General features: G+C 35.5%; 1 protein-coding gene across 1 annotated transcript in view; it reads right to left on the bottom strand.

The window, feature by feature from the left end:
- The window catches only part of LRP1B (LDL receptor related protein 1B), a 1,749,164-nt gene that overhangs the window by 1,258,938 nt on the left and 471,393 nt on the right, over positions 1-18,833 (bottom strand). The gene's annotated exons all lie outside the window — the stretch shown is intronic.

Genomic DNA, 18,833 nt, shown 5'->3' with positions numbered 1-18,833 from the left:
TCAGATTATTATGAAAAATTGTACTCTAACAAATTTGAAAACCTAGAAGAAATGGATGAATTCCTGGAAAAACACTACCTACCTAAACTAACACATTCAGAAGTAGAACAACTAAATAGACCCATAACAAAAAAAGAGATTGAAACGGTAATCAAAAAACTCCCAACAAAAAAAAAGCCCTGGCCCGGACGGCTTCACTGCAGAGTTCTACCAAACTTTCAGAGAAGAGTTAACACCACTACTACTAAAGGTATTCCAAAGCATAGAAAATGACGGAATACTACCCAACTCCTTCTATGAAGCCACCATCTCCCTGATACCTAAACCAGGTAAAGACATTACAAAAAAAGAAAATTATAGACCTATATCCCTCATGAACATTGATGCAAAAATCCTCAACAAAATTCTAGCCAATAGAATCCAACAACACATCAAAAAAATAATTCACCCTGATCAAGTGGGATTTATACCAGGTATGCAAGGCTGGTTTAATATCAGAAAACCATTAATGTAATCCATCACATAAATAAAACAAAAGACAAAAACCACATGATCTTATCAATTGATGCAGAAAAGGCATTTGACAAAGTCCAACACCCATTCATGATAAAAACTCTCACCAAAATAGGAATTGAAGGAAAATTCCTCAACATAATAAAGGGCATGCAAAGCCAACAGCCAATATCACTCTAAATGGAGAGAACCTGAAAGCATTTCCCTTGAGAACGGGAACCAGACAAGGATGCCCTTTATCACCGCTCTTATTCAACATTGTGCTAGAAGTCCTAGCCAGGGCAATTAGGCTAGACAAAGAAATAAAAGGTATCCGGATTGGCAAGGAAGAAGTAAAGTTATCACTATTTGCAGATGACATGATTATATACACAGAAAACCCTAAGGAATCCTCCAGAAAACTACTGAAACTAATAGAAGAGTTTGGCAGAGTCTCAGGTTATAAAATAAACATACAAAAATCACTTAGATTCCTCTACATCAACAAAAAGAACACCGAAGAGGAAATAACCAAATCAATACCATTCATAGTAGCCCCCAAGAAGATAAGATACTTAGGAATAAATCTTACCAAGGATGTAAAAGACCTATACAAAGAAAACTACAAAGCTCTACTACAAGAAATTCAAAAGGACATACTTAAGTGGAAAAACATACCTTGCTCATGGATAGGAAGACTTAACATAGTAAAAATGTCTATCCTACCAAAAGCCATCTATACATTTAACGCACTTCCGATCCAAATTCCAATGTCATATTTTAAGGGGATAGAGAAACAAATCACCAATTTCATATGGAAGGGAAAGAAGCCCCGGATAAGCAAAGCACTACTGAAAAAGAAGAGGAAAGTGGGAGGCCTCACCCTACCTGACTTCAGAACCTACTATACAGCCACAGTAGTCAAAACAGCCTGGTATTGGTACAACAACAGACACATAGACCAATGGAACAGAATTGAGAACCCAGACATAGATCCATCCACGTATGAGCAGCTGATATTTGACAAAGGACCAGTGTCAATTAACTGGGGAAAAGATAGCCTTTTTAACAAATGGTGCTGGCATAACTGGATATCCCTTTGCAAAAAAATGAAACAGGACCCATACCTCACACCATGCACAAAAACTAAGTCCAAGTGGATCAAAGACCTAAATATAAAGACTAAAACGATAAAGATCATGGAGGAAAAAATTGGGACAACCCTAGGAGCCCTAATACAAGGTATAAACAGAATACAAAACATTACCAAAAATGATGAAGAGAAACCTGATAACTGGGAGCTCCTAAAAATCAAACACCTATGCTCATCTAAAGACTTCACCAAAAGAGTAAAAACACCACCTACAGACTGGGAAAAAATTTTCAGCTATGGCATCTCCGACCAGCACCTGATCTCTAAAATCTACATGATTCTGTCAAAACTCAACCACAAAAAGACAAACAACCCAATCAAGAAGTGGGCAAAGGATATGAACACACATTTCACTAAAGAAGATATTCAGGCAGCCAAAAGATACATGAGAAAATGCTCCCGATCATTAGCCATTAGAGAAATGCAAATTAAAACTACGATGAGATTCCATCTCACACCAACAAGGCTGGCATTAATCCAAAAAACACAAAAGAATAAATGTTGGAGAGGCTGCAGAGAGATTGGAACTCTTATACACTGCTGGTGGGAATGTAAAATGGTACAACCACTTTGGAAATCCATCTGGCATTATCTTAAACAGTTAGAAATAGAACTACCATACAACCCAGAAATCCCACTCCTAGGAATATACCCTAGAGATACAAGAGCCTTCATACAAACAGATATATGCACACCCATGTTTATTGCAGCTCAGTTTACAATAGCAAAAAGTTGGAACCAACCAAGGTGTCCATCTCTGGATGAATGGGTAAATAAATTGTGGTATATTCACACAATGGAATACTGTGCATCGACAAAGAACAGTGACGAATCTCTGAAACATTTCATAACATGGAGGAACCTGGAAGGCATTATGCTGAGCGAAATTAGTCAGAGGCAAAAGGACAAATATTGTATAAGACCACTATTATAAGATCTTGAGAAATAGTAAACCTGAGAAGAACACATACTTTTGTGGTTACGAGGCGGGGAGGGAGGGAGGGTGGGAGAGGGTTTTTTATTGATTAATCAGTAGATAAGAACTGCTTTAGGTGAAGGGAAAGACAACACTCAATACATGGAAGGTCAGCTCAATTGGACTGGACCAAAAGCAAAGAAGTTTCCAGGATAAAATGAATGCTTCAAAGGTCAGCGGAGCAAGTGCGGGGGTCTGGGGAACATGGTTTTCGGGGACTTCTAAGTCAATTGGCAAAATAATTCTATTATGAAATCATTCTGCATCCCACTTTGAAATGTGGCGTCTGGGGTCTTAAATGCTAACAAGCGGCCATCTAAGATGCAGCAATTGGTCTCAACCCACCTGGAGCAAAGGAAAATGAAGAACACCAAGGCCACACGACAACTAAGAGCCCAAGAGACAGAAAGGGCCACATGAACCAGAGACCTACATCATCCTGAGACCAGAAGAACTAGTTGGTGCCCGGCCACAATAGATGACTGCCCTGACAGGGAGCACAGCAGAGGACCCCTGAGGGAGCAGGAGATCAGTGGGATACAGACCCCAAATTCTCATAAAAAGACCAAACTTAATGGTCTGACTGAGACTGGAGGAATCCCGGCGGCCATGCTCCCCAGACCTTCAGTTGACACAGGACAGGAACCATCCCCGAAGACAACTCATCAGACATGAAAGGGACTGGTTAGCGGGTGGGAGAGAGACGCTGATGAAGAGTGAGCTAATGATATCAGGTGGACACTCGAGATTGTGTTGGCAACTCTTGTCTGGAGGGGGGATGGGAGGATAGAGAGAGAGGGAAGCCAGCAAAATTGTCAAGAAAGGAGAGACTGAAAGGGCTGACTCAAGAGGGGGAGAGCAAGTGGGAGTAGGGAGTGAGATGTATGTAAACTTGTATGTGACAGATTGATTGGATTTGTAAACGTTCACTTGAAGCTTAATAAAAGTTATTAAAAAAAAAAATGGGAAAAAAAAAAAAGGTTGGTGAAAATAGTGCATATACAAATCCGATTATGACAGTCCCCAGTTTAAAAATCTTTTTTTTCTCTTTTATTACTCAATCAAAAAAGTTCAGTTTATGTAGAGCAAAATTGAAGGTCATCCATAGACTGGTACCAGGGTATCTTAGAGCCTTATGTCCTGTAGCTGCTTTGAACACACTCTTTCCCAATATGACATACTTGTCTGTGTCTTCTGATATCAAGGACACTCACCCATTTCTGTCCAATATTAGTCATTCTTGAAAATCCAGCTTAAATATTTAAAATAAATGTATATTGACTCTCTCAATTCGCATTTCAGTATCTCTAAATTTTCTTTATGACACATAATAGTCTTTTATTGCAGTTTTTAATGTCTCTTCTCTTATTAAATTGAATTCTTTTAGAAACCTCCAACCTAGGTCTAGCACCATATCATAAACATTGTATGTATTCACTAAATATTTGGTAAATAATTAAGAGTAACTGAGGAGTTCTTAAAAAGAAAGTACAATTTTATATTTTTATGTCTAATCAATAGCTCAAATGAATCTAACACCTTGCTACCAGATTGCTAGTCATCTTTTAGATATTTCCTTACACTTACTTTTCACTGACATGTACAATTTTACAGCTGATGTGTATGAAATTTTGGACAGTGCTTAAAACTCTTTTACTTTTCCCAATTATAATTTGTTAAAATGTATATTCCTGAAATAAATGTTTTCTAAACAAAGGCATACTCAGCATAAATTATTTTTATTTCATGACAAATTCCAAGAAAGTAGAAACACATTGTTAGGGCTTTTTGGATGGAATGATATTTACCCCTCCATACCCTGGTGGTGTAGTGGTTAAGCACTACGGCTGCTAACCAAGAGCTTGGCAGTTCGAATCATCCAGGTGCTCCTCGGAAACTCTATGAGGCACTTCTACCCTCTCCTGTAGGGTTGCTATGAGTCAGAATCGACTCGATGGCAGTGGGTTTGGGTTTTCATTCGGGTTACCACACTCCTACTTCATCAGCATTCTGTAGCTAACAATTAGCATACCTGTAAAAATTTTATACTAAAATAAGTTATATTTTAAAACACCACAGAAAACACCAAAAGCATGGCAAGGGCTCTTCTCTTCTAATTTTGTGAGGAACTAGGGCAAGAAATCAGAATATAAGAAGACCAACAAGTCAGCTTCTCCTACTCTACTTAAGTAAACAGATGGAAGGCACATAACGAATGTTTATGCCAGTACACTCTGCAATCTGGTGATTTAAAAAGTGGATGTTTTACTTTATACGTAAGAAAACTTAAAGTCTTCAAAATATAACAGGACTGCCCATTTTGGTATTTTCAAATGGCACATTTCTCACAGCATTAGTTTGTGATCTTAAATTACAGTAATGTAATTTAAGGAATATTCAATTTGAATCTAGAATTAAAAAAAAAAGTCAAGACTTCTGGTGTTTTGTATTTTTACTGAAAATAACCAAATTTTGTAATTATGCATATGTTCTGAATATAAAAGGAAAAAAGCCACGCAATTTCCATATATATTAAAAAAAGTAGCGTCTTATTAGTCTTAGCAAAACTGAAATAATCATTGTTTTGTGCTGGATAAATATAAAACTACTCTTAATTCTTATTGTTCAAATATGTTTTATTTTTCCTTGTATTTTGGCCCTACTACAACAAACTTACTCTACAAATATATCTCACAGTGAGAGACTATTCAGTCAATATTAGTGGTTCTGGATTCTCTAATACATGTAGACATAAGAAAACAATTTTCCTTAGTTGAAAGTACGAGGGATTACATGCCTCTGTCAATATCTGGATCTTTCCCTTTACACAACCCGAGGGAGGTACATAACACACACACACACACACAAACGCACAAAGCCACAATGTATGCCCATGATCTGAATTCTCACTTATACAAAATTATGCAGTTGAAATTAACACAAGAATTCAGATATTTTGTATATTTCTATAAAAAAATGATTTTGACTCATAGCAACCCTATAAGACATAGTACAACTGTCCCATAGGGTTTCCAAGTAGCAGCTGGTAGATTTGAATTGCCGACCCTTTGGTTAGTAGCCAGATGCTTAACCGCGGTGCCACCAGGGCCCCATATATTTCTGTAGGTATACTATATAAAACAAACAAACAAATAAACCCATTGCCATCAGTCGATTTCGACTCATAGTGACATTATAGGACAGGGTAGAACTGCCGCATAGGATTTCCAAGGCTGTAAATCTTTACAGAAGCAGACCGCCACATCTGTCTTCCATGGACAGGCTGGTGAGTTCCAACCACTAACCTTTTGGTTAGCAGCTAAGCACTTAACCACTGTGTCTCCAGGGCCTCTCCTTTAGTGTAAAGGACTCTATTGCCTATTATTTTTAGGAGTTGGAGGTTTTATGGAGGTTCAGTCAAATCCATGCTCACATATTAACAAGAAAGTCAACCAACTCTTTCTTGACCTTAGAACTCATTAGTTCCTTCCCTGCCACCTTCAGGATGCAATTCCCTTGAGTTAAAAGGTGAATAAACCAAACATGTGTTTTAAAAGTCCAAAGATTTGAATTTAACTAAATTTTGGCAAAGATTGAGAGAAGTGACTGGTATTTTCAGAGAGTAGATTGTACCCCTCTCTTCAGTCATCGGGAGGATTCACATCTTCCTAAATTGATGGTTAATGAAAAATAAGGAATTTGAGAACAAAGTACAGTTTTTATTCTTCGTTTGGAAACTCCTTTACTTAAGAATAGCTAAAAGTATCTTGTTTTTGTGAAGGAAACTCTAATATTGCAGAGTTGGAAAGAAAACAAGGTCAAGCGCAGAAGAGGGGTTAAATGGTAGAGTTTTAGCCTTTTTTCTCTAATAAAATATTTTGTGAAAATGCAAGCTGGATAATCACTATCTGAAATTAATGGCTGGTTTCAAATTAGGTAGCGTCCTTGAGATTGAGCCAAAATTCAACATTTCAAAAGTGTATGTAGGGATATTAAAAAATAAAATAGGTTTATTTAATCCCTTCTGGGAATAAATAAACCTATTTCATTTTTCATATTCTTCCAGACAATTTTTCTATGTGGTACAGTTTACTATATGGAAATACCAGTCACTTCTCTCAATCTTTGCCAAAATTCAGTTAAGTTCAAATCTTTGGACTTATAAAACACACATTTGGTTGATTCATCTTTTAACTCAATTAAGAGAACTGCACCCTGAAGATGATAGGAGAAGCAAGGAACTAATGAGTTCTAAGGTCAAGGAAGGGTTGGTTGGCTTTCTTGCTAATGCATGATCACGAATTTGCCTAAACTTAAACAAAACATCAAATCCCTGAAAATAGCAGGCAATAGAGTTACAACTGCTTTTTCTTCTCTTAGCCAACTATAACACACATAATAATAGAATTCTAGAATTGGAGGAAATTTGGATTTTCTATAGTTTCACTGTCTTATTTTCAGTTAAAGTGAACTTCAGAAAATCACATAGTTTGTTAGCAGCAAAACTAAAAATAAAACCAAGTTCTCACATCCAAGATTCATTTCATCATATGTACTTTCCATTGTATGCATTAAATATTGTAATTTATACATACATTAAAATTAGAATTTATCCTAGGAACAGAAATTTCGTATATTAAGTAACTATAATAAGATGATTAAGTTTCCCAATTTTAATGGATAAAAATTTTTAATTATTTAAGTTTTTTGGTTTTGTTCAGATATTTGAAATAAATGGTTTTAGTCACCAATGCCTATTAATACATTTCATTTAATGTAAGTATGAAATGGTTGGAAAATTCAAGACGATATTTAGCAAAGAAAAAAATCGTCTTGTCAAAATATAGCATCATACAACAAGAACAACAATGTAATTTGCATAACAGTTCTAGAAATATTTTGTGATAACATAGTGTAAAAATATCACTACAATACAGCTAATCTAAATGTTTATACTTCATCATGAAACTAAATATGGATTTTGGTCTCTTTATAGATTCTTTAGTTTGATACTAAATCATTAGCACTTCAACTAAAAATCAGGTTTTTGCAGCTGCCAAAATGTAAGACTAAAATGATTACTTTAGGATATTTAATGTAATCTAAAATTAAGTGGGAAAGTCAGTTAATCAAAGCACAAATTATAGAACGTCTCCAGCTACTCATCAAGGTCTCTTGTTTATAGTATGCATATCTCTAATTAATTTGTGAATGTCTGAGATGCTGGAATTCAGCATGGCTTTGAAGAGGAGGCCTGTTTAAAAGTGTACTATACTATTTGTGGGGGCAAAAAGAATCCAAAATACTGAAAAATAAATTACAAAAGAGACGGAGGCTTTAAAAAGTAAGCATTTATCAAACATGTTATACTACAGAGGGGAAAGTTCCCTGTTGGTGGAGAAGTTCCTGGGCGTTTGTACTACACATATATCATGTCAAGATAGAAAATATCACAGTTAAATATTGCATTGTATAATAGAGTATTCTGAATATAAATAAGGGAGAGACTCTAAATGTCAGTGTATAATGGATGTCTCACATGCAGCTTTTTTTCTAATTTGTTTTGCTGATTTTAGTCTTGAGAATGATACCCAGGCTGTTAGTTACTCAAATGATGATGTCCGACCACAGTTGTGATTCCTCATACATCATTTATTTCAGAGCTTCAAGTTCTAAGCTAGAAAACTATACATATCAATTTAGAACGCTATTATGTAAAAGTAGGTGAATTGTACTAAAGATTGGTTAAATTGAAATATGCTTAATTATTTAAAGTACAGGTGCCATGGTATAAAAAATACTGTCTAGTGATTTTTTTTTTTCTCTCTAAAGCTTAGCAGTATTCTGTATTTTAGCTTTAGTTAATTCATCTCAATGTTGCAGGAAATAAAATCATCTTTCTTTAAATACTATAGAGAAATATTTTGCTAAACTTAAAAAAAAGACTGTAAACAAAGTCTGTAGTAAAGTAATTAGGATTATGTCATCAACTTAATCTCCCAGGTCCTAATAATGTCAAATACTTTCATTTAGGAATCACACACCAAAATAAACACCAAGACCAACCGCTACACCTCTGGGAAAGGGGTACTCTGTGAACAAAGGTTTTTTTTTTTTAGTATTTAAAAATCTTAATTAATTAAAAAAAAAGTACATCTAATTTCATACTGACTTCGTTTCCTTTGAGTGGATACCGTTTTAATCAAGAAAGTTAGGAAATTTGCTCTGAAAACCTACTACCTAACTTTTAGATAGTTACATTGAAAAAAAGGATATCACAGGTTAGGGAATTTTTAAGAACAAGACTAAAATTAAGAGATTTATGCTGTCTTCAAGTTGTTGAGACTCTATCTTGTCAGTTTCAGAAACAGTGAATCTAGGGGTCAAATATGTCATTTAAGAGTCGAGAGGTTAAAAAAAAGCAAAGTATGTTAAATTACTTCGCAAATTTTCACACAAACTTTCATGCTTTATTTTCATTATCTTTATTAATTTTTATTACTATTATTATCATCATGATAAAAGTTTCTACAATTTTTTCAAGACATATTAGAATCCAAGCTGTTTGCTATCAGTTTTTAGGTACAGATTTTCTAAAACATGCAGAATAAATATCTAGCCATTACATTTCTAGTTATTTGAAATCTAATGTCAAAGTTTAAAATGAACGGCCAAACAGAATATATCATTTTAAATGTAGAAAAACAAAAACTAGTGCATTTGTACAAAACTATCAGTAAATAATACATAATTTTTACTTTGATCACATTAGTAAAATTAAATTGCTAAAATCACAGGACTAGAAGAAAATTTTAAAGCTCCTTAATTCTACCTTCTCACTTCTTTTTATCAGCCTAAATAATGAAAAGCTATATACTCTTGAGTTTTGACATGCAATCTTAATATAAGTTATTAAAAATGAAAAACAAAACCAAATCTCTCAACCATTTTATTTATATCATATTTTCTTAAATAGTGTTTTACAGATTTTCTTATCTTGTCCAGTCTTATACATACTTCTCAGCTCACATTAGATATTGTAACTCTTCAGAAAAACAGCTAAGGTAGGGGGGCTGTATCTTCCATTTATTCAACCACTTAATCAATACATTTATAGATCTTGTAACAGTGCCAGATACTTTGGATATCTGAGCCGTGCATAATACAGGTATTATATCTGTTCTCATAGAGCTTCTATTCTATGTCTTTGTCGTCTTGCAAAGTTGGTTTGTAGATCAATTATATATGAGACGTAGCTAACATGGCTGAAGAAAACCCAACAAAAAACCCAGAAGAATGGTATTTTAATTTTCAATGTAAATATAAATAGTCACATATGGCTAGTGGACACTAACAATATTGCACAGCATAAGGTAAGACTAATGGTTTCCGAAACCATTCTCACTCTGATGCATTGTCGTTATAATATGAATATATTACTTAGAACGTATATAAATATATATTATGTATAATATATAAAATATATGCAGTTCGAATCCGCCAGGCACTCCTTGGAAACTCTGTGGGTTCTACTCTGTCCTATAGGGTTGCTATGAGTCAGAATCGACTCGACGGCACTGGGATATTACGTATACTATAAAACATACACAATAAGGTATTACAATTTTGAAATAAAGATAGAATACCCATTATGTTTAAATATATCACAAATCATGATTGTTTCATATTATCATTAGCTAGTATTTTTAAGGTATAATATAAACGTAAGATGGATTATACCTTTACCAATAATGAATATAAAGCTATACTTCAGAAAGTCTTCTTGGTCGCCATTAGAATTTTGGTCTTTTTTTTTTGTCAGAGTTGACTAAACTGTCACTGTTTTGACTCTAAAACAACTGAGGAAGTGCTCATATGAGGAATAGCAGAGGTGTCAGGCCTGTAATTTTACTGTTCTGTATCATAATTATATTGAATCCATTGTTAAACTAATTATTAGAATATGTATATTTGCTTACCTAACAAACATAATTGCTTTACAATATTCTGAAAATTAACAAAGGGAGAGACCCACTATTAATCACTCTGGGTGGTAAAAAATTCATGTAACAAACTCAGACTATGATTGCCAAAAACTATGTATGGGTAGAGAAACCAGTGAAGTTTGTAACTGAAATGTTACTAAAACATAATTTCTTGTCAAGAATGCTATCAAATGTATTTTCTTCCCACATTTAATGGTTTGATTAGCATATTTTTTTAACAGCTTACTTTGGACACTGCTAGCATAGGTAATATTTTTTCATCTTATTAATTAAAATATCAGGTGAGGGCTCTGGTTAAAATGGAGGTTAGATAGATGCAGTGTAATGACCCTCTACAACAAAGATTCAAGAAACTAAGAAAATAGGCACAAATAATGACTTTGGATCACAAAACATTAAATAGAGAGTTGAAGAAACAAACTGAGCATTTATTGGAAGGAGAGACAGAACGAGACCAGCAGAAAAGCAGTGATTTATAGATCCGCTATGCCCTGCCAGGAGCATTTTATGGCATGGCCAATATGGATGGCATCAAGAAACAATCCTGAGTGAGGAACCCAGGAAAGTAACCTCAGGGAGAACACAGGTGGTGGCAGAGATTCGGTGTAAACAACTCTGGGAAAAAAACAAGGTAGACAGATGCTTCCTGGGACAGGGCACACCTGAGAGATGAAGAATGGGACTGGCATAGATTTGAAGCCAGGAAACCACAGGGAAGTGCCACTAGAGCAAAGTGAGCCCGACTGAACTGTCAGAGCTTAAGGACAGGAAACAGAATAGACAGGGAGTGCACGTTTGCAGACGAGCAAAGGGGAGGTATAGAAGAGCGGGTGTGAGCTCCTGACACTCTGGTAAGTGCAAAGAAGGGAGAGAGCTACTAATTAGTGCAGGGACTGCTGTCGAAGGTAGTGCCTGGTGATGTAGTTGGGACAGAAAAATTAACCTGCAGAGTAACAACTAGAAGCCCCCCCCCCCACCACCAGAACTGGCCCTGTGCAAGCTGTCATCACCTACTGTACCTGCGGGCTTTCCTTCAGTCACCTCCCTTCCCAGAGGTGCATGCCATCTATGCTAATAGACACAAGCCTCACTCCATCCTCCTCCTCTCCTTGAGACACAGGCTGTCTGTGCTAAGGTACAGAAGCTACATTCCATTCTCTCCCATCCCTGAGGCACAAGTGGAATAGAAGAGACTTCTGTCAACATGAAAAGGATATTTATGAAAAACACACAATTAATATACTTCATGGTGAAAGACTAAAGTTTTCTTCTAAGATCAGGAATAAGGCAAACATTCTCTTTACCAGAAACGATATTCAACATTTTACTGGCAGTTCTAGCCAGAGCAATTAGGCAAGAAAACGAACAAAGAGATATCCAAGTTGAAAAGAAGGACATACAACTACTTGTATTTACAGAAGACACAATATTTTGTATAGAAAATCACAAAGCATCCACAGAAATCTACTAGAGCTAATAAACAAATTCAGCAAAGTTGCAGAATACATGATCAACACACAAAAATCACTTGTGTTTCTATATACCACCAATGAACAAAAAAGAAATTAGGAAAATAATGCAATTTTTAATACTATCAAAAAAACAAATAAACAAACAAACAACAACTCTAGGAATATATTCCCCCAAACAGGTAAAGGCATGTATACTAAAAATTAAGAAATATTACCAAAAGACAATGTTTCACTGCTATTCATAAGGTTTTCACTGGCTAATGCTTTTCAGAAGTAGACTGCCGGGAATATGCAGTCATTATACCAAAAAGAATTAGTCGATATTCAACCATTTCAAGAGGCGGCATATGATCAGGAACCAATGGTACTGAAGGAAGAAGTTCAAGCTGCTCTGAAGGCACTGGCAAAAAACAAGGCTCCAGGAATTGATGGAATATCAATTGAGATGTTTCAACAAACAGATGCAGCACTGGAGGTGCTCACTCATCTATGCCAAGAAATACGTTAAGACAGCTTCCTGGCCAACTGACTGGAAGAGATCCATATTTATGCCTATTCCCAAGAAAGATGATCCAACCGAATGTGGAAATTATAGAACAATATCATTAATATCACGCGCAAGCAAACTTTTGCTGAAGATCATTCAAAAATGGCCGTAGCAGTATATGGACAGGGAACTGCTGGAAATTCAGGCTGGTTTCAGAAGAGGACGTGGAACCAGGGATATCATTGCTGATGTCAGATGGATCCTGGCTGAAAGCAGAGAATACCAGAAGGATGTTTACCTGTGTTTTATTGACTATGCAAAGGCATTCGACTGTGTGAATCATAACAAACTATGGATAACATTGCGAAGAATGGGAATTCCAGAACACTTAATTGTGCTCATGAGGAACCTTTACATGGATCAAGTGGCAGTTGTTTTGACAGAACAAGGGGATACTGATTGGTTTCAAGTCAGGAAAGGTGTGTGGCAGGGTTATATTCTCTCACCATACCTATTTAATCTGTATGCTGAACAAATAATCTGAGAAGCTGGACTATATGAAGAAGAACGGGGCATCAGGATTGGTGGAAGACTCATTAACAACCTGCGTTATGCAGATGACACAACCTTGCTTGCTGAAAGTGAAAAGGACTTGAAGCACTTACTAATGAAGATCAAAGACCACAGCTTTCAGGATGGATTACACCTCAACATAAAGAAAACAAAAATCCTCACAACTGGACCCAATGAGCAACATCAGGATAAACAGAGAAAAGATTGAAGTTGTCAAGGATTTCATTTTACTTGGATCCACAATCAACAGCCATGGAAGCAGCAGTCAAGAAATCAAAAGACACATTGCATTGGGAAAATTTGCTGCAAAGGACCTCTTCAAAGTGTTGAAGAGCAAAGATGTCACCTTGAAGACTAAGGTGCACCTGACCCAAGCCATGGTATTTTCAATCGCATCATATGCATGTGAAAGCTGGACAATGAATAAGGAAGACCGAAGAAGAGTTGATGCCTTTGAATTGTGGTGTTGGCGAAGAAAATTGAGTATACCATGGACTGCGAAAAGAACGAACACATCTGTCTTGGAAAAAGTGTGGCCAGAATGCTCCTTAGAGGCAAAGATGGCAAGACTGCATCTTACATACTTTGGACATGTTGTCAGGAGGGACCAGTCCCTGGAGAAGGACATCATGCTTGGCAGAGTACAGGGTCAGTAGAAAAGAGGAAGATCCTCAACAAGGTGAATTGACACAGTGGCTGCAACAATGAGCTCAAGCATAACAACAATCGTAAGGATGGCGCAGGACCAGGCAGTGTTTCGTTCTGTTGTGCATAGGGTCGCTATGAGTTGGAACCAATTTGACGTCACCTAACAACAACAACAACTTTTTTTTTTTTTTTAACATTACCAAAAGAAATTAAAGAAGGCATAAATAAATGGAAAAAGATTTCATGTTTATGGATTGGAAGATTTAATATTGTGAAGATAACAATAGTACTTGTCTTAGTCATCTAGTGCTGCTATAACAGCAATACTACAAGTGGATGGCTTTAATCAAGAGAAGTTTATTTCCTTACAGTAAAGTAGGCTAAAAGTCCAAATTCAGGTTGTCAGTGCCAGGGGAAGGCTTTCTCTGTCAGCATTCTCATCATGTTCCCCCAGACTAGGAGCTTCTGTTTTTAGGGACCCCAGGTCCAAAGGACACACTCTGCTCCTGGCACTGCTTTCTTGTTGGTATGAAGTCCTCCTGTGTCTCTGATCACTTCTCTCTTTTATATCTCAAGAGATTGCCTCAAGACACAACCTAGTGTTATAGATTGAGTCCTGCCTCACTAACACAACTGAGTCCCATCCTCTCTCATTACCATCATAGAGGCAGGATTTATAATGCATAGGAAAATCACACAATACCAAGAATCATGGCCCAGCCAAATTGATATGCACATTTTTGGGGGGACGTAATTCAATTCATAACACTACCTAAAACAATATACAGATTTAATGCAATCTCTATCAAAATCCCAATGGTAGTTTTATAAAAATGGAAAAACTCATCCTCAAATTTGTACGAAATTTCAAAGGAGCAGGAATTGTCAAAAGAGTCTTAAGAAGGAAGAGCAAGGCTGTAGGATTTGTACTTTCTGATTCCAATACTTACTACAGAGATATAGTAATTGAAATATGTGGTACTAGCATAAGGATAGACATATAGACCAATTGTAAAAGTGGTTCAACATAAGAAAATCAGTCAGTGAAACACATATTAATAAAACAAATGATAAAAAGCACACGATCATCTCAACTGATACAAAAAAAAAAGCACCTGACAAAACTGAACACCCTCCCATAATAAAAATTCCAAGAAATCTAGGAATAGAAGTGAATTTTTTCAACATAAGAAAGATATTTATGAAAAACACAAAATTAATATAGACCAATGCAACAGAATTGAGAACCCAGAAATAAGCCATTTGATTTCAATAAGAATGCCAAGATCATTCATTGGAAAAGAATAGTCTCCCCATGGAGAGAAGGGTGTGATGTCTCATTAGGAGAAGAGCAGCTAGGAGTACATAGCAAGGCGTATGCAAGTTTTTGTATGAGAGACTGGCTTGATTTGTAAACTTTCACTTTAAGCACAATTAAAAAGAAAAAGTCTCCTCAATAAATAGTGCTGGGACAATTGAATATCCACGACCAAAAGAATGACGCTGGACTCCTGTCTCCCACCATATACAAAACTTAACTCAAAATGGATCAATGATCTAAATACATGAGCCAAAACCATAAAGCCCCCAGAAGAAAACAAAAAGGTAAAATCTTCATGGCCTTTGACTTGGCAATGGATTCTTACATGATACCAAAAGCATAAGCAACAAATGAAAAATAAGTTTTACTTCAAAAATAAAAGTTTTCATGTATCAGAAGACATTATCAAAAAAGTGAAAAGATAAACTATAGTATGGGAGAAAGCATTTGCAAACCATATATCTGATAGGTCTAGTATCCAGAATATATAAAGAACTCTTGCAATGTTAACAACAAAGTAACAAACAATATTAACAGACATTTGTCCAAAGAAATATCTCCAAGTTTTCTTTCTTATCTACCAGTTAATTTCTAGAGGGTAGAAACTACATCTTCTGCTTTATTTATATGCCTGGTTTGCCTATCTTTTGGATTTTCTGCAGATAGTTTACGTCTAATTTAAATTGCTTGTTAAACCAATGTCTATTCATGCTAATTTTTAAAATGAATATGGCATATCTAGTTTTTCCCTGGAAATTACTGTGCTTGCCAGTATTTATTAAAATGTAAGCCAAGAACATAATATTTATGAAAGAGTTTATGGTATAGTATTTAAGAGCTATGGCTGCTAACCAAAAGGTCAGCAGTTTGAATCCACTCGGCACTCCTTGGAAACTTTGTGGGGCAGTTCTACTCTGTCCTATAGGGTCACTATGAGCTGGAATCAACTTGATGGCAACCGTTTTTTTTTTTTTTTTTTTGTACATCCATCTATAAAGATCTCCATATTTTATTCTTGAATAAAGTCAGGGCATCAAAGAGAAACAAATGTAATCCATAATAGCTTAGTCCCTCAATGAGATGCAATCATATTATCATAATTAAAGTAACATCTCCCTTAAGGGTTATGCTTTTTTAGTATCTATATGGAATAAAATTGACAACAGTCACTTGAAAGATTAGAGCAGAACCTTAGGGAACAGTGAGTTTATGTCAATAGCGGAGAAACAGCTCAGAAAACGATGTTGAGAATGGTTGCAGAACTCGAAAAATGTAATCAATGTCACTGAATTGTATGTGTAAAAACTGTTGAATTGGTATATGTTTTGCTGTGTATATTCTCAACAGCAACAACAACAAAATTATATTAAAAAAAACTGGTATCACTGGTTTTGTCTATATCCACTATAAGTAAAATATTTTATTAGTTAGAATAAATCATTTCATCATTTGGTAATCCCATTAACAATGTGAGAAAATTAATTTAAAGTTCAGTTCTAAAGAAAATCTTGCTTAGGCCTGGTCTTTTTTTTTTTTCTGGTGTTGTTGCTATTTTATGCCATTGAGTCAATTCTGTTTATAGTGATTCTATGTATGACAGAGTAGAAATGCCCCATAGCCTTTCCTGGGCTTCAGTCTTTACAGGAACAGACCACCAGATCTTTTTTCCCTGGGAGCTGCTGGTAGATTTGAATTCCTGAAATTTTTGTTAGCAGCTGAGTGGTTAACCACTAAGCCTTCAGAGGTGTTTTTTTTGGGGGGGCGGGGGGTAGTGAGAATTAAATAACTGGCAAGTGTTTTTTTATATGGCTAAAAGGAAGATCAATACAAACATAAAAGCAACTTTAGAAACTGTTAGCCCTGTTTCATTTGTTCTGCTACTCACTAGCTCTAGCTCTACATATCAAATTATATTTTATTATGAGTTCATTATATATTTCCATATCACCCCCTTTAAACTTATTAAGGAATCTAGGCATATAGCATCATGGTTAAGTGCTACAGCTGCTAACCAAAAGGTTGGCAGTTCAGATCCACTGGACAGTCCTTGGAAACTCTATGGGCAGTTCTAGTCTGTCCTATAGTGTTGCTATGAGTCAGAATTGACTCAACGGCAATGGTTTTTTTTGGCATATAAAAATGCATGAAGGCCCTGAAATTTATTTATGAATCTATGAATTTTACCAAATGATGATTTAAATAATTGGCCTTAAACTCTTCAATCTCCAAAATAATTGTTTCACTCATAAATACCATCTGAAACCATCTGGTTCATTCTCCTAATTAATAGTTCCAGAAACTAGGGTGACCGAATGTTGAATGATTTGCCCAATGACACAACTACATCTTATGATTCTTTCTTCTTCAACATGCTATCACTATTGGAAAATAAAAGAATGAAAAATACTATCTCAAAAGAAATTGAAAATATTTTAGGAGGACAAGTAAATAATTCTTCAGAAATGATCTGGTTTACTTCCCATTTTTCCTCCTCTCATGGTTATCAGCAACCTTCAGTAGTTGTCCTTCTAGAATGCAATATCTGTTACTTTCGTCTGTTTTTTCCTAGGCTGTCTTACCGTAACAGAGCTTTATTTTCTCTCTTTATCTTATCTGGGTAGAAAATTTGTAGTTGTCTTTTAAGAACTACTCAGAAGTCTTTTACTCCATGGAGGCACTTGTCCCAACTACAGACTATGCAATTAATGACTCCTTTCTTGAGTTATTTGTAGTACCTTAGAAATATCTGAATAAGCACTTGTTTAAATGCATTGCAACTGATAGTTTTTATGTCCACACCCCTAAACAACCTGTAGGCTCCTTGACTACAGATATTGTGTCTTGTACTGAATTATTTTACTTTCACATAAACAAGAGTTTTGGAATCAGGTGACTAGTATTAAAGATTGACAGCTGGTGTGTAGATAGTGTTATTCTACAGCACCATGAAGAATCTAAGATCAAACATTAAAACTTAGACAACATAAAAATAATGTAGATGTGTACCTCTAGGACCAATTATCTAGGTCCCAAATTCCCTTTAACATGTGCTGACATTGATCCGTCATTTAGCATTCAAATCTTAGGCATTCTAATGACCATCACTATTGCAATTTAAACACTATGAGGCCTGTGGGCACCCCACCCCAGGTGGTTCTGTTAAGAAAAACAGATAACTCGGTATATATACAATCAAGATACATTTTAAGCTATCGAAGGTATTTTTCTAAAATACATTTCACCATTTGTTGTGGTTAAAAGACTGTCAGAATTTTTATTCTTAACCTGATTTACTATTTACTATCAAACCAGTTTTAAATTAAAACTGCTTGCCAGTGGCAAAGAAAATTTATTTAAAACAAAGATTAACCAATTTGTATGATCTCTTAAGACTAAACATTTCTTGTTTTACTTTAGAATTCCTGAAAACTGACAAAATTATTTAAAATGTGTGATAGATATATTTACAACAATGACAACAACAAAAAAGTGTAGCTTTTGAGGCTTCTTATGTACAACTGAACAGCTCCTGGGGTTTGGTTCCTTGGTTTGGAAGTTTAGGATCATGGTTTCATGAGACTTCCCAGTTAATTGGCCTAATAATCTCTTTAGTGCTTCTGTTCTACCTCATAGTTCATTGCATAGTTAGTGCCTGGGGTCTTAATAGCTTGCAAATGGCAATCCATGGCACAACAATTGGTCTCT

The sequence above is a fragment of the Loxodonta africana genome, chromosome 6 (genome assembly GCF_030014295.1).
Source record: "Loxodonta africana isolate mLoxAfr1 chromosome 6, mLoxAfr1.hap2, whole genome shotgun sequence".
NCBI lineage: Eukaryota > Metazoa > Chordata > Mammalia > Proboscidea > Elephantidae > Loxodonta > Loxodonta africana.
The sequence above is the reverse complement of the archived record's forward strand: the minus strand, read 5'-3'. Positions and strand labels throughout refer to the sequence as shown.